The 12,673-nt window shown below is 36.0% G+C and overlaps 1 long non-coding RNA gene across 3 annotated transcripts in view; it reads left to right on the top strand.

The window, feature by feature from the left end:
- The window catches only part of LOC107715064 (uncharacterized), a 9,441-nt gene extending 1,532 nt beyond the window's left edge, over positions 1-7,909 (top strand). For 2 of the 3 annotated variants that reach the window (XR_001637057.1, XR_001637056.1), the window contains 2 exons: positions 3,246-3,434; positions 7,734-7,909. This is a non-coding gene — a long non-coding RNA (uncharacterized LOC107715064). Of the gene's footprint in view, positions 1-1,157; positions 1,263-3,245; positions 3,435-7,733 lie in introns of all 3 variants that reach the window. The other variant, XR_001637058.1, reaches the window with a different exon arrangement.
- The last annotated feature ends 4,764 nt before the right edge of the window (positions 7,910-12,673 follow it).

Genomic DNA, 12,673 nt, shown 5'->3' with positions numbered 1-12,673 from the left:
TGTCTGTCTGTCTATCTATCTATCTATCTATCTATCTATCTATCCATGTGTCTATCTATCTGTCTATCTATCTATCTATCTATCTATCCATGTGTCTGTCTGTCTGTCTATCTATCTATCTATCTATCCGTCTGTCTGTCTGTCTGTCTGTCTGTCGATAGATAGATAGATAGATAGATAGATAGCTGGATGGATAGACAAATAAGGTGATAGTTGATCTGTCTATGATGGATTGATAGATAAATGGGTGGATGATAGAAGGGTAGATGGATGGGGTAGGTAAATGGATATAAATACATTTATAGATGGATGGATGGGTAGACAAATGAGTAGATAGATAGATAGATAGATAGATAGATGGTTATGTGGGTATATAAATGGATATAGATATACAGATGAATGGATGGGTAGACAATTGAACAGATATACAGATAGCTGGATGGATAGACAAATAAGGTATATGATGGATGAATAGAGAAATGGGTAGATGGATAGATAAACTGGTATGTAGAAGGTTATAGACAAATGGGTAGATAGATGTATAGATGGATGGATAGAAAAATGGGAAGATGGATAGATAGATAGATAGATAGATAGATAGATGATAGACAGTTAGACAAACAGTAGATAGATGAGTAGATAAATGGGTAGATCGATAGACAAAAAGGTAGATATAGATGTGCTATATAATGTGTTTAATTGTATCATCTGTTATCCTTCATCTGTCAGGATGTGAAGATGTGATGTTGACAGATGTTATTGTTATTTACACGCACGAGTTGTGCTCATTATAGAAGATTCGTTGCTCTGCAGGCAATGTATTTCACTTATCTCATTACTAGCACTCAATTAAACCGCTGACAAGAGCTGCGCCCGATCGTTCAAAGTCGTACAAATGAACACAAACCTTTCTGTATCGCGCCAAACCACCACAGAGATAAAAGCCGAATGTTTATTACTGAATTCATCAATCAAAGCACTTGCTGAAAGCAATCTGTCACACTCACGACACTGATTTTCTCACGGTAACCGAGCAAAGCACTATTGTTGCAGCTTTTATTCCGCTGAGTCACAGACAGATGGACTTACAGCTACTAACACAACAAACCTGTTGCTCTATTGACCCCTACATAAATTTCTTCTACTGCCAGCAACAGGGGGCCGCCAAGGTGTATTCAGGTGCGTCTAGGCCTTACTGAGGATAATACATGTGGGACGAATGATTAGGACTCCCACAATCTCCTGCGGAGTGCCTGTCTCAGGTGTGTGTTTGGGGATAAACAAACACTCTCTTTGTTTCCCAGCAAATGTTTATCAGGCCAAATCAAAGTCTGGACTTGCATAACAATGCTACTAGTCTGAAACAAATCTGCAATTATTATTATGTTTTTATTTATCAGTTAAAGTTTGTTGAAAAGTAGTTTATTTGTTCATCTAATTTATTCAAGTTATTTTAAGTTATACGTTTGTCTAAATTTTTTTTATCTGTTTTATATACATTTATTTTCATTAACTTTTTTGTTTAATCTAGAAGCCCTTTTCTCCAATCCTTTATTTCATTTATTAATTTAAATTTTTTTTTTAAGTCACAAGAATATATATTTTTTTCGGTTTACATTTATTTTTTAATTATTTTTACATGCCTTTCTCTAAAACAGTCACTGATTTTTGTTGTTTTGATTTATTAATTTTATAATTTTTTTCAGAACAGTCTCTATTGTTATATTTTTTAAACAATTATTTTACATTAATCAAGAAGCCTCTTTCTCAAACACAATCACTGAATCTCTTATTTAAGTTTAAATTGTGATTAAAAGTCTCAATTACATTTTTTATTTTATAAACATTTTATTATTATTTTTAAATGTAATCCAGAAGCCTCTTTTTCTAAAGCAATCGCTGAATGCAATATTAAGATATGTAATAAAAAAATATATATATTCATTGTCAATTTAGCTATTTTTAATTATACATTATTTTAAATATTTTTTTATTAGAAGTTTCTTTCTCTAAAGAAACCACTGAATTTGTTATTTTATTTATTCATACTCAATAGTGTTTTTTATTATATTAACATTTATTTTTATTTTTGTATTGTTAGTGTAACTGAGAAGCCTCTTTCTTTAAAGCAATTGCTGAATCTAATATTAAGATTTTTGTTAAAAAAGCTATTTATGATCAATTATGCTATTTATTGATTTTTTAAATTATACATTAATTTAATTTTTTTATTATCAGAAGTGCCTTTCTCTAAAGCAACAACTGAATTTATTTGATTTATTCATTTTATGTTTTATTTATTCTTAATTATTTATTATATTAACATTTGTTTTAATATTATTTTTTATTTTTTTATTTTTTTTATGTAACCGAGAAGCTTCTTTCTCTAAAGCAATTGCTGAATCTCTGTGATGACTGAAAATAACCCTAAACTCATTTGATTAAAAGGTTTGGACCACCATCGTTTCAGATTTATCTCCAGAGTCATACACTGGGCTATAAATCTCACTGAACCCCTTCATAATTTCCCGATGTATTAAGCAGTTACTGCTAACCTTTGCAAAATGGATCGTTTCAATGTTTCAGCTTGATTTACTCCTTTGTGATGCAATGTTTTTCAATTGTGAAAGGTTAAAAACTTCGCAAATCATGTACAAGGTAACTGCTCATCGGAGACTGGCTCGTCTTAAAAAAATACTCATGTGATAAAGACGTTGGCAAGGCAAGGTGAGTTATAACAGCATTTATCCTCTGCAAATGTTGCACAGGCTCACGTAAAATCATTTTAGAAAGAACGGCCTGCGGTTTCTTGGCCCCAGGTACTTTTCGATCTCCGAATAAGATCGAAAGACTTCACCTAACATTTGTAAAACCGTCTCATGAAGAATTACCTGCAGTTAAATAGCCAGCCTTTTCTTCTCCACTCCTGACCTGCTTTAAACCCATCTTTTTCAAGAGAGATTTTTCAGAGCCACAACGCAGGCCAAGCTTTTAATTTCTTTCCTCACGACGGCCATCAACTCGCGACTGTGACGTCAGCTAGCCTTTTCATTTTAGCCTAGCGCAGCACAGCCTAAATGCACCGACAGCAGCACTCGTATGTGATTTTCCTTCAAATTGCAGACTCCGTCAACGCTTCAATGGCGAGTTACTAACCTAAAATGACATGCTTTTCTCAAATAGTGTAATTAGATGATTGGGGGGTTTGCATGTGTTGTTTAATGTGTGGCCTATGTGTGTGACAGGACGGAGGGGGATGCTGGGGGGCTGCGGTCGGCTGATGTTGACATGTGGCGCTCCAGTGTAGAGCGCGACCATCTGCCACGGCCTGTTGGAACTAGAGCGCTCGTGTTGAAGCTCTTATTCACTCCCACGTGTCTTGCTCAACAGCGACCTTAAGCCGGCTGGGATGAGTCGCTCTGGAAGGAATGCAGGTATGGCACCTTCGTCTAGACGCCAGGTTCTGCTGATCCCACGTCTGCTGCTTTCTCAGATCTCCTGCAAGGCTTTCATTCCCGGGTCAAGCTCCATCCTCCGAGGGTTCACAGACAGGTGTCTTACAGCCAAGCTAAGATTGGGGCCCACTAGCAGGCCTCAGTAAACATACAAGGAGGGTGCAAAATGTCTTTAAAATTACTTTAAAAAAATGTTAAACTTAATTTTTTAATTTTTTATTTATTTTATATTAATTTATTTTATACTTACATTAACTAAAATGCCAACATGTGCCATATTCCTTACATTGGAACTTTACTAGGGGGCCTCAATATTTAAAAAAATTAAGAGTTAAACTTTTAATAAAGTTAAAAAGTTATACAAAGTTAACATGTGCAGCATATTTCTTAATTTGAAACTTTACAAGAGTGGCCCAATGGCTTTAAAGGAACACTCCACTATTTTTGAAAATAGGCTCATTTTCCAACTCCCCTAGAGTTAAACAGTTGAGTTTTACCGTTTTCGAATCCATTCAGCCGATCTCCGGGTCTGGCGGTAGCACTTTTAGCTGTAGCTTAGCATAGATCATTGAATCTGATTAGACCGTTAGCATCTCGCTCAAAAATGACCAAAGAGTTTCAATATTTTTCGAATCAGTTTTCTAAAGTGTTTTTGAAAAATCACTTACTCTGCCTTTAAAACATGACTCTTCTGTAGTTACATCGTGTACTAAGACTGACGGAAAATGAAAAGTTGCGATTTTCTAGACCGATATGGCTAGGAACTATACTCTCATTCCGGCGTATATAATAATCAAGGAACTTTGCTGCCGTACCATGGGTGCAGCAGGCGCAATGATATTACGCAGCGCCTCAAAATAGTCCCAGCTAGGTAACTTCCAATAAGCCTATTTTCAGGCACTGCGTAATATCATTGCACCTGCTGCACCCATATTTAAAAAAATAAATATAAATAAAAATAATGATTTACTTTTAATTATTTAGCTTGTATTTATTTAAAATTACAATTTATTTTAAAATTAATGTATTAATTCATTTTAAATTAAAATAAATTAAAAAGGTGCAGCATATTTTTACTTTACTAGGGGGCCACAAAACGCCTTTAGAATTATATATTAAAATTGTATTTAAACTGATATATTTATTCATTTTTAAATATTTAACATTAACTTTTATTTTGAATCTTTATTATAAATTATATTGAAATTAATTGAAATGTCAACTGGTAAAATTATATTAGTGGAACATGTATGTACACAGTATTTCTTACACCTGAACTTTTGTCTCTTGAAATTTTGTTACTGACAACAAAACTGGTTATTTTTAAATTAATTCTTAAATGTTTATTTTATTTAATTAATTTTTAATGTAAATTTTCACTCTTTTTTCACTTATTTATCAGAGTTATCCATGTTCACTTTAAAAGTTGTAAGCTAGTTGATAAATCACCATTTATAGAGCCGAATAAGTAGCATGTTTAAGTTACAAAGAGTGTACTTTGTAACGCATTGTAACGCGTATTATGTTAATAAAAAAAGTTTGAAAACAATGTTCGTCATTTCCGCAGACATATGAGAAATCACGTGTAGTGGGACCTTGGAATATTGACCTTGGCGTTACAAAGTTTGACCTGCGTAAGTAAATGGTTCGCCGCGGTACAGTGTTGAATTACGGTGCGAACCACAGAGCATGCACAAATTGGATGCTGGAAAAGTCTGTGCTGTTCAAGGACATGCACACGTGCATTAAAATGCAGCTTAAGAATCTGTGCTCATCTTCAAGACAAATTGTTCTGGTGATCTTTGGTACTTTCATGAGACATTCTCAGTCTTGACGTAGGCCTAAGCTTTCATTCCCACTGCAAATAGTTTCATTTTCAATCGGAAATTCATATGGGTCATTACACTTCACTGAAAGATAGCTGATGTGTGCTACACACTCTTGAATCGAGGCATTTGTGTAAAAATACTTTGCGGATCACGTGTTGATTTGCTAACACACCTGGAGCAATTCCAGACCAGGTGTTTTTGACGTACCGAGACATTCTGTAGCCTAATAGCGTGACAAAAGTCAACAGGATGATAAAACAAGCACAATGCTATGAATATTTGTAAGTGTATTCTTTGGTCGGTAGCCCATGTGATTAATGTAGACTTTAACTGGAAGAACCAGAACGAGAACAAACAAACGTAACAGTTTCTCGTGGGAATCTTCAACACGGTGGCGGCACGTTTGTTCTCTCAGCCTGTCGTGTAAAACGAGTTGAGAATCGTACTAATATGGTTATTGGTTTGTGCTGAGGGAATAATATTAGTTTTTTGGCTCAATAAAAATCAGTTTGTTATTTCAGTGATGTAAGGTGAGGTGGTCTCGGTCAGATTTTGTCCCGTTCGTCGTACAGTGTTCCTTTGAAGCATGCACGGTCATTACACTTCACTGAAAGATAGCTGATGTGTGCTACACACTCTTGAATCGAGGCATTTGTGTAAAAATACTTTGCGGATCACGTGTTGATTTGCTAACACACCTGGAGCAATTCCAGACCAGGTGTTTTTGACGTACCGAGACATTCTGTAGCCTAATAGCGTGACAAAAGTCAACAGGATGATAAAACAAGCACAATGCTATGAATATTTGTAAGTGTATTCTTTGGTCGGTAGCCCATGTGATTAATGTAGACTTTAACTGGAAGAACCAGAACGAGAACAAACAAACGTAACAGTTTCTCGTGGGAATCTTCAACACGGCGGCGGCACGTTTGTTCTCTCAGCCTGTCGTGTAAACGAGCTGAAAATCGTACTAATATGGTTATTGGTTTGTGCTGAGGGAATAATATTAGTTTTTTGGCTCAATAAAAATCAGTTTGTTATTTCAGTGATGTAAGGTGAGGTCTTCTCGGTCAGATTATGTCCCGTTCTTCGTAGAGCGTTCCTTTGAAGCATGCATTTTTCGGAGGGAAAGTCAAACACGTGCGGAATGTTCCTCACCGCGCCGTGTTATTTTTCGGTGTTCTTAGCGAGAGCTCATGTGTAGATCAAACTCGAGCTAATTCTCAACTTCAGATCGTAGCGGAATTTGAAAATACAAACAAAACGTATTGGAGCCCCCTCATACCTACTGTTATATTCCTGGTAGCAGGTCAAATGCCCATCGAGAGCCACTGGACATTGAGCGCTTTGTGTTGTTGCTGTAACTGAAAAACTAACGGGTCTCCGACATACAGGTGTCCATCTTTAATATCCATTTATTTTTGCCAGCCTTGCACCCCGTTGGCCTGGTTTCTACTTGACAGGCAAAAAATAAATAAATGCCAAGCACAGCTATTACAGGACAGACAGAAAACATGCTAACTGGATTACTCAATGTCAACATGATTTTATCTTTTTTGATGTCTGAGATTGATTATGGCGTATATAAAAAGAAGACGACATTCCAAGCCGACTCGCAGACATCTGGTAAACAATACATGCAAAGCTAATCCGAGACAAAGCTCCACGGGGAACATCAATTTGCAATATTTGAGAGTTCGCCTTCTCTGATTTTGCAAACCCAGCTGTGTGTATGAACTTCATTGTTAACCGTGTTACCAACCACAAAAACAGGAGTTTTCATGGGCCGCCATCTCTATGATACTTACTGGACTTCTTAATTAGGCTATGTTTTCATTTTATATTATGATTATTGACCATTGATTATTTTATAGGCTATGTTTTACATATGTTATGTAATACATTTTATATATTGCACACACACGTATATAGGCTATATGTATATGTATATATCATACATCTAGGCCTATATTAAATCTATAGTCAAAATGTATTTACATTTATATACAGTATGCATATATTAAAAATGTAGTATGTTTGTATATTTATTTATATAAATATATAAATATTAAAAGTATTTATAAATGTTTAATATTTTAATACGGGCAGTTTACAGGAAGTAAATACATAAATAAATCGTGTATATATATATATAATTTTTTTTTTTTTATGTTTAATTTAGATGTTTAATATTTATTTAAAGAAATATTTGTAGGGGCATGTATTCAAATTAAATTACATTTTATAAGTTATATTTATATAAATGTTTTTATTTCTACACACACATATAATTTAAAATGTTTAGAGAGAGAGAGATCGATAGATGAACAGATAGATATTGCTGTTTTGCAAAATTTACAGTTCTACTACACCACAAAAAGCTGAAAACATTAATGCACAGATTTGTCAGAAATGCTGTTAAAACTTTTTTGTGCTTTGCATTTTTCAGATTCATCATTCCCAGACAGCCATCTCTGCAGTCAACCGTGAAAGTTTTGTCGTATGAATTCAGGTCGATCTTGTTTTGTGCACCTTAAGGTTTTGACAGCTGCTCGCCCAGAGGGAGGGAAAGACCTGCTTTCATCCTTGGATGTTCACCTGACCCTTTTCGTAATGTAATAAAGCCCCGTAATGTTTACAGTATTGGTTTTGCTTTAGAGAATCCTAGAAATTTGTCTTCCAAGCAGGAGGTTGTACTTTTGACCTCATATAAGGTAATATGCCATGATTAGTTTCACATGTGCTCTTTTTTTTTTCTTCCCTTCTTTCTGGGAACAAAATAATTGAAGATCTTTAGAGGTTTTTAATTCGGAGACTATTAAAAACAGTCTGTATTTTCTAACAGGTGTTTTTTTATGCCAATAACTCTGGGACTATTTATAATGGTATAACTATCTGGTTTATTTTTTCATTTCTGAGTTATACAGGACCAGAGGTTTTCCTAAAGGCTGTGCAAGCAAAACATATGGACCACAAGGGCAAACTTAACAGTGAACGCTGGTTTGGCTCTTAAACCCATGGTGTCTGTTAAATAGCTGAGGAGTCCCGTTTCTCCCATTCTCATGATATTTTGAAACAGACATTGCCTTAATGTTGTCAGGCTGTTTGACTTTCTTTAACACAGCAGGTTTGGATTAAAACAAGCCTTAGTTCTAATCTGTTTTGGTCGAGATACGGCCCACATCACAGTTTATCACATCCAATCTGAAACTCGTATTCAAATTGGGGGTTTAAAACAAATTCGGGCCTGAGGGAAGATGCTCTTGTTCTCAGCTGTCCCAGTTTAGTGGGAAAACTGTGTAAAAATGCAAGCCGTTAATCCTTGCCAAAGGCTGATTTGTAGCTGGGATTCACCTGTTCTCGAACTAGCAGCTCTAAAGGAGACAGTTAACCCAAAAAATGACTATTTTTTATGGAAAGTTTTCTAGAGGCTTGGAACAGCATATGAGGGTCAGTAAATAAATGAAGAAATATAGTCATACTGTGAGAAATAAAGTTGCATTTTGCAAATAAAACGTTGGATATAAAGTAGCAATTTAGTGAAACTAAGCTTATTTATTTTATCCATAATGTATATACTGTATAGATTAATCTCTCTCTCTCTCTCTCTCTCTCTCTCTATATATATATATACACATATAAAATTAATGCATAAAAAAATTGGTTACAGGTTAAGTGGTTACAAGAAAATATTTAATTCCATATATAAAATTACATATTCTTTATATATTTCTAATATTAATATAAATAGATAATGTCTAAATATATATTGTTGATTTAAGTATATATAAATATTTATTTACATAAATACATCTGTATTTCTCACATTGTGAAATATCTTTATATCTTTTTTATCCCCTCCATTTTAGAGACATTGTATTGAAATAAGCCGCTAGAACAACTTCAAAATATCTCCTTTTGTTTTCCACAGAAAAAAAGTCATTAGGGGTTTGGAACGACATGAAGGTGAGTACTTGATGACCGTTTTAATTTTGGAGTAAACTAACCCTTTAATAGATGTTTGATCTTAGCTACAATAAGGCAACTGGACTGGTTGTCCAAGCCGGACAGTGTTTCCACTCAATTGCTACGTGTATGGATCACTGAAAAGCTGCGCCCTCAGTGAACCGCATACACTGTCTTTTGATTGTTCCCAGCCTCTTAGAACTTGTTTGGTGAGAGAATGAGTTAAGATTAGAAGAGGAATTGGCACACAGCCACCACGATTACCTGTCTCAGGTAAGAACTGTCTGTACACAGATTCCACAATGGCCCGCGGCATCCGTGGCACGGCCTCGCATGATCTCTGCACAAAAACGCATGGAACAGGATGTCCCTGCTTTCTTTGAGCTGAATACATGAATGAACATGTCAGGCGTTATGCGAACAAGTCCATCGAGTTTTGTCCTGATCTTCTGTAGTCTGCATATTTTGGAGTTTGCATGCCAAATGTCCAGTGCAATTTTGCTACTGGATGCTAGCATTTTAAATTTAGAGGTTAAACTGGGATTTTTGAGGGAATGTATTTGTGTAGTGGAGTGGTTTAACAAACAAACTTTAGTGAATCGAAGATGCCGGAACGCCGTTCCGGATCAATCCTGGCCTAATTTAACCCCTGGCCATATGTCCGTACACAACATTTTTGAGAGGTTATGTTTACACACCATTTGTTGAATGGCAATCACATTTATTGTCGCACATCAGATGGGAAACAGTGTCTTCCCTTAGAATACCATAAAGATTAATCATTAGTAGTTAGGTGGAATCTACTATCACTATGCCATCTTGAATATTATCTCTAAATCCCCTAGTTGGCGTACAGCTTAAGGCATGTTCCCTCCTTAGTGCAAGATATTGATTAAACACTTTCTTTATTTGAACAGTGAGTCACCTATGGCCAAGATAAATGTTTAAAGCAACTATGTCAATATGCACTGCAACATTTGACTTGTACATGAGATAACAGTGTGTTGAAAGATTAACCGATTAGCAATCACTAATGGCATTTTATAGAATCGTATCATAAGTGGTGCTTGCTAATGCAGTAATAGTGTTGTTGAAACTTAGAATGCTGAACTTTGTTGGGTAACTCAGACTTATTTTTGTCTGATGGGTGATAAAAGGGTGAAAAAATCCAGTTAATTTATACTGAAGGAGTAAGCAATTGCTCAAGATGCTCTAGCAAATATCTAAAACATCCTTAACATAATGTGCTAAAACACCCAGAATTTCTTAGCAGCCATCTAGCAATAATCCAGAACAGCCTAGCAAATTTTTATCAAACACCTGAACACACTTAGCATAGCCACGTGCTACAATGTTCTAGAAACCACCTAGCAATGACTCAAAACACGCTAGCAACACTCTAGCAAATAACAAGAATGTCTTAGCTAATAATGTGCTAAAACACTAAGAATTTCTTAGCAACCACCTAGCATTAGCTTAGAACACCATAGCAAAATCTAGCAAACAATTGAACAAATTTAGCATAGCTACAAATTACTCAGAATGTTCTAGAAACCACATAGCAATCACTCAGAACATGCTAGCATAACTGTAGCAAATATCAAGAACCGTTGCACAGCCCTGTTGAAAAAACCAGCATATGCTGGTTAGGTATGTTTTGACGCTGGGATGCTGGTTTAAGATTGTCCTTTGCTGGTTTATGCTGGTCCTTTGCCAGCACATGACCAGCATAAACCAGCAAAGGACCAGCATAAACCAGCAAAGGACCAGCATAAACCAGCAAAGGACCAGCATAAACCAGCAAAGGACCAGCATAAACCAGCAAAGGACCAGCATAAACCAGCAAAGGACCAGCATAAACCAGCAAAGGACCAGCATAAACCAGCAAAGGACCAGCATAAACCAGCAAAGGACCAGCATAAACCAGCAAAGGACCAGCATAAACCAGCAAAGGACAATCTTAAACCAGCATCCCAGCGTCAAAACATACCTAACCAGCATATGCTGGTTTTTTCAACAGGGAGTATCGTGCTAAAAACATTCAAAACTTCTTATCAGCCACCTAGCAACACTCTTTAACAAGAACAACGTCTTAGCATAATAATGTGTTAAACACTCAACATTTCTTAGCAACCACCAAGCATTAGTTCAGAACACCCTAGCAAAACTCTGGCAAACAACTGAATACCACTTATGAAAATTAACCAGGGTTTACTACAAAAAAAACAAAACTGGTAACCACAAAAATGAATCAGGCTTTGCTAGACTAACCATGGTATTTGTAGTAAAACTGTGGTTATACAAATGGTAATCAATATGCCAAAAAACTTAACCATGGTTCATTTTCATAAGAGACACTTAGCGTGGTGACATAAAAGCCACTCTGAATCAGGGCCTTGCACAGGGGGGTGTCCCGGTGACTAGAGCCACTGCCCCTTTGCCCTCATCGGCTGAGGTGCCCCTCTCACCCTATTATACTACAATATAGTTAAGTATATTTCCCATTATAATCACTTGTCTTGATACTAGTAATCTATAACTGTCACGTTTATGTTCTGTGTTTCTGTTCTCTCTGTCCTTTGATCTAGTTTTCCCTCGTGTTTTCCTTTGCCCATATTTGGCCTTCCTTTTCCTGTTCCCTGATTGTGTTCTATTTGATTCCAGGTGTGTCTCGTCTTCCCCTCATTAAGTTGTGTTCTTAAGGAGTGTTTGATTCAAAGTTCTTTGTTCGGCGTTTATTGTCATTACCTTGTTCTACTTTGTCTGCTCTTTTTGAGTTTGTTATTGAAGTCTGTTCAATTGGAAGTTTATCTCCTCCTCTCCTCGTTTCCCTCCTATACGAACCGTGACAGAAACACATCATATTTTATTAAAACCATATTAATAGTAGGCCTATAAATAGTTTAAAAAATAATATAAATGTTCTAAAGTTCTTATGGTGGGTTAAGTTAAAATGCTGACTCAATTTACCCCACAGCATTTGGCTCACTTTGCCCCATAGCTGCCATTTTGGAAAAAATAGCTACTGTTGCTTACCAGTTCAGGCTAATATTTAGCTAAATGATTTGCATAGTGTTATATTTTGCTAAATCACCTATATGTATCATAAATATTTTTAGACCTGGATAAATTTGCTTTGATGTAACAACCATTACATCTGTTATGCTAAAATTTTACTTTGACAAGCCAAAAACAGTTTTTAAAGTAAATGGGTGCCTTCCATTCCCCCCATGTGTTTCTCCTTTTCACAGTCTGGCAGAAATGATGGGTGGTTCCAAATACATGGTCACATGACAGTAAAAGTGTACAGTTGCCAAGAAACAGGGGGTGGCTCCACTTACCCACTGGCTCAACTTACCCCACTTTCCCCTACTTCCATTGAAGATGAGGCAGAAGCAGGCTCAGAGAGTGAGGGAGAGCCCA

This window comes from Sinocyclocheilus rhinocerous, unplaced genomic scaffold (genome assembly GCF_001515625.1).
Source record: "Sinocyclocheilus rhinocerous isolate Xijiao unplaced genomic scaffold, SAMN03320098_v1.1 scaffold509, whole genome shotgun sequence".
In the NCBI taxonomy this organism is placed as follows: Eukaryota; Metazoa; Chordata; class Actinopteri; order Cypriniformes; family Cyprinidae; genus Sinocyclocheilus; species Sinocyclocheilus rhinocerous.
Note: the sequence above shows the minus strand (reverse complement) of the source record. Positions and strands in the feature narration are given on the sequence as shown.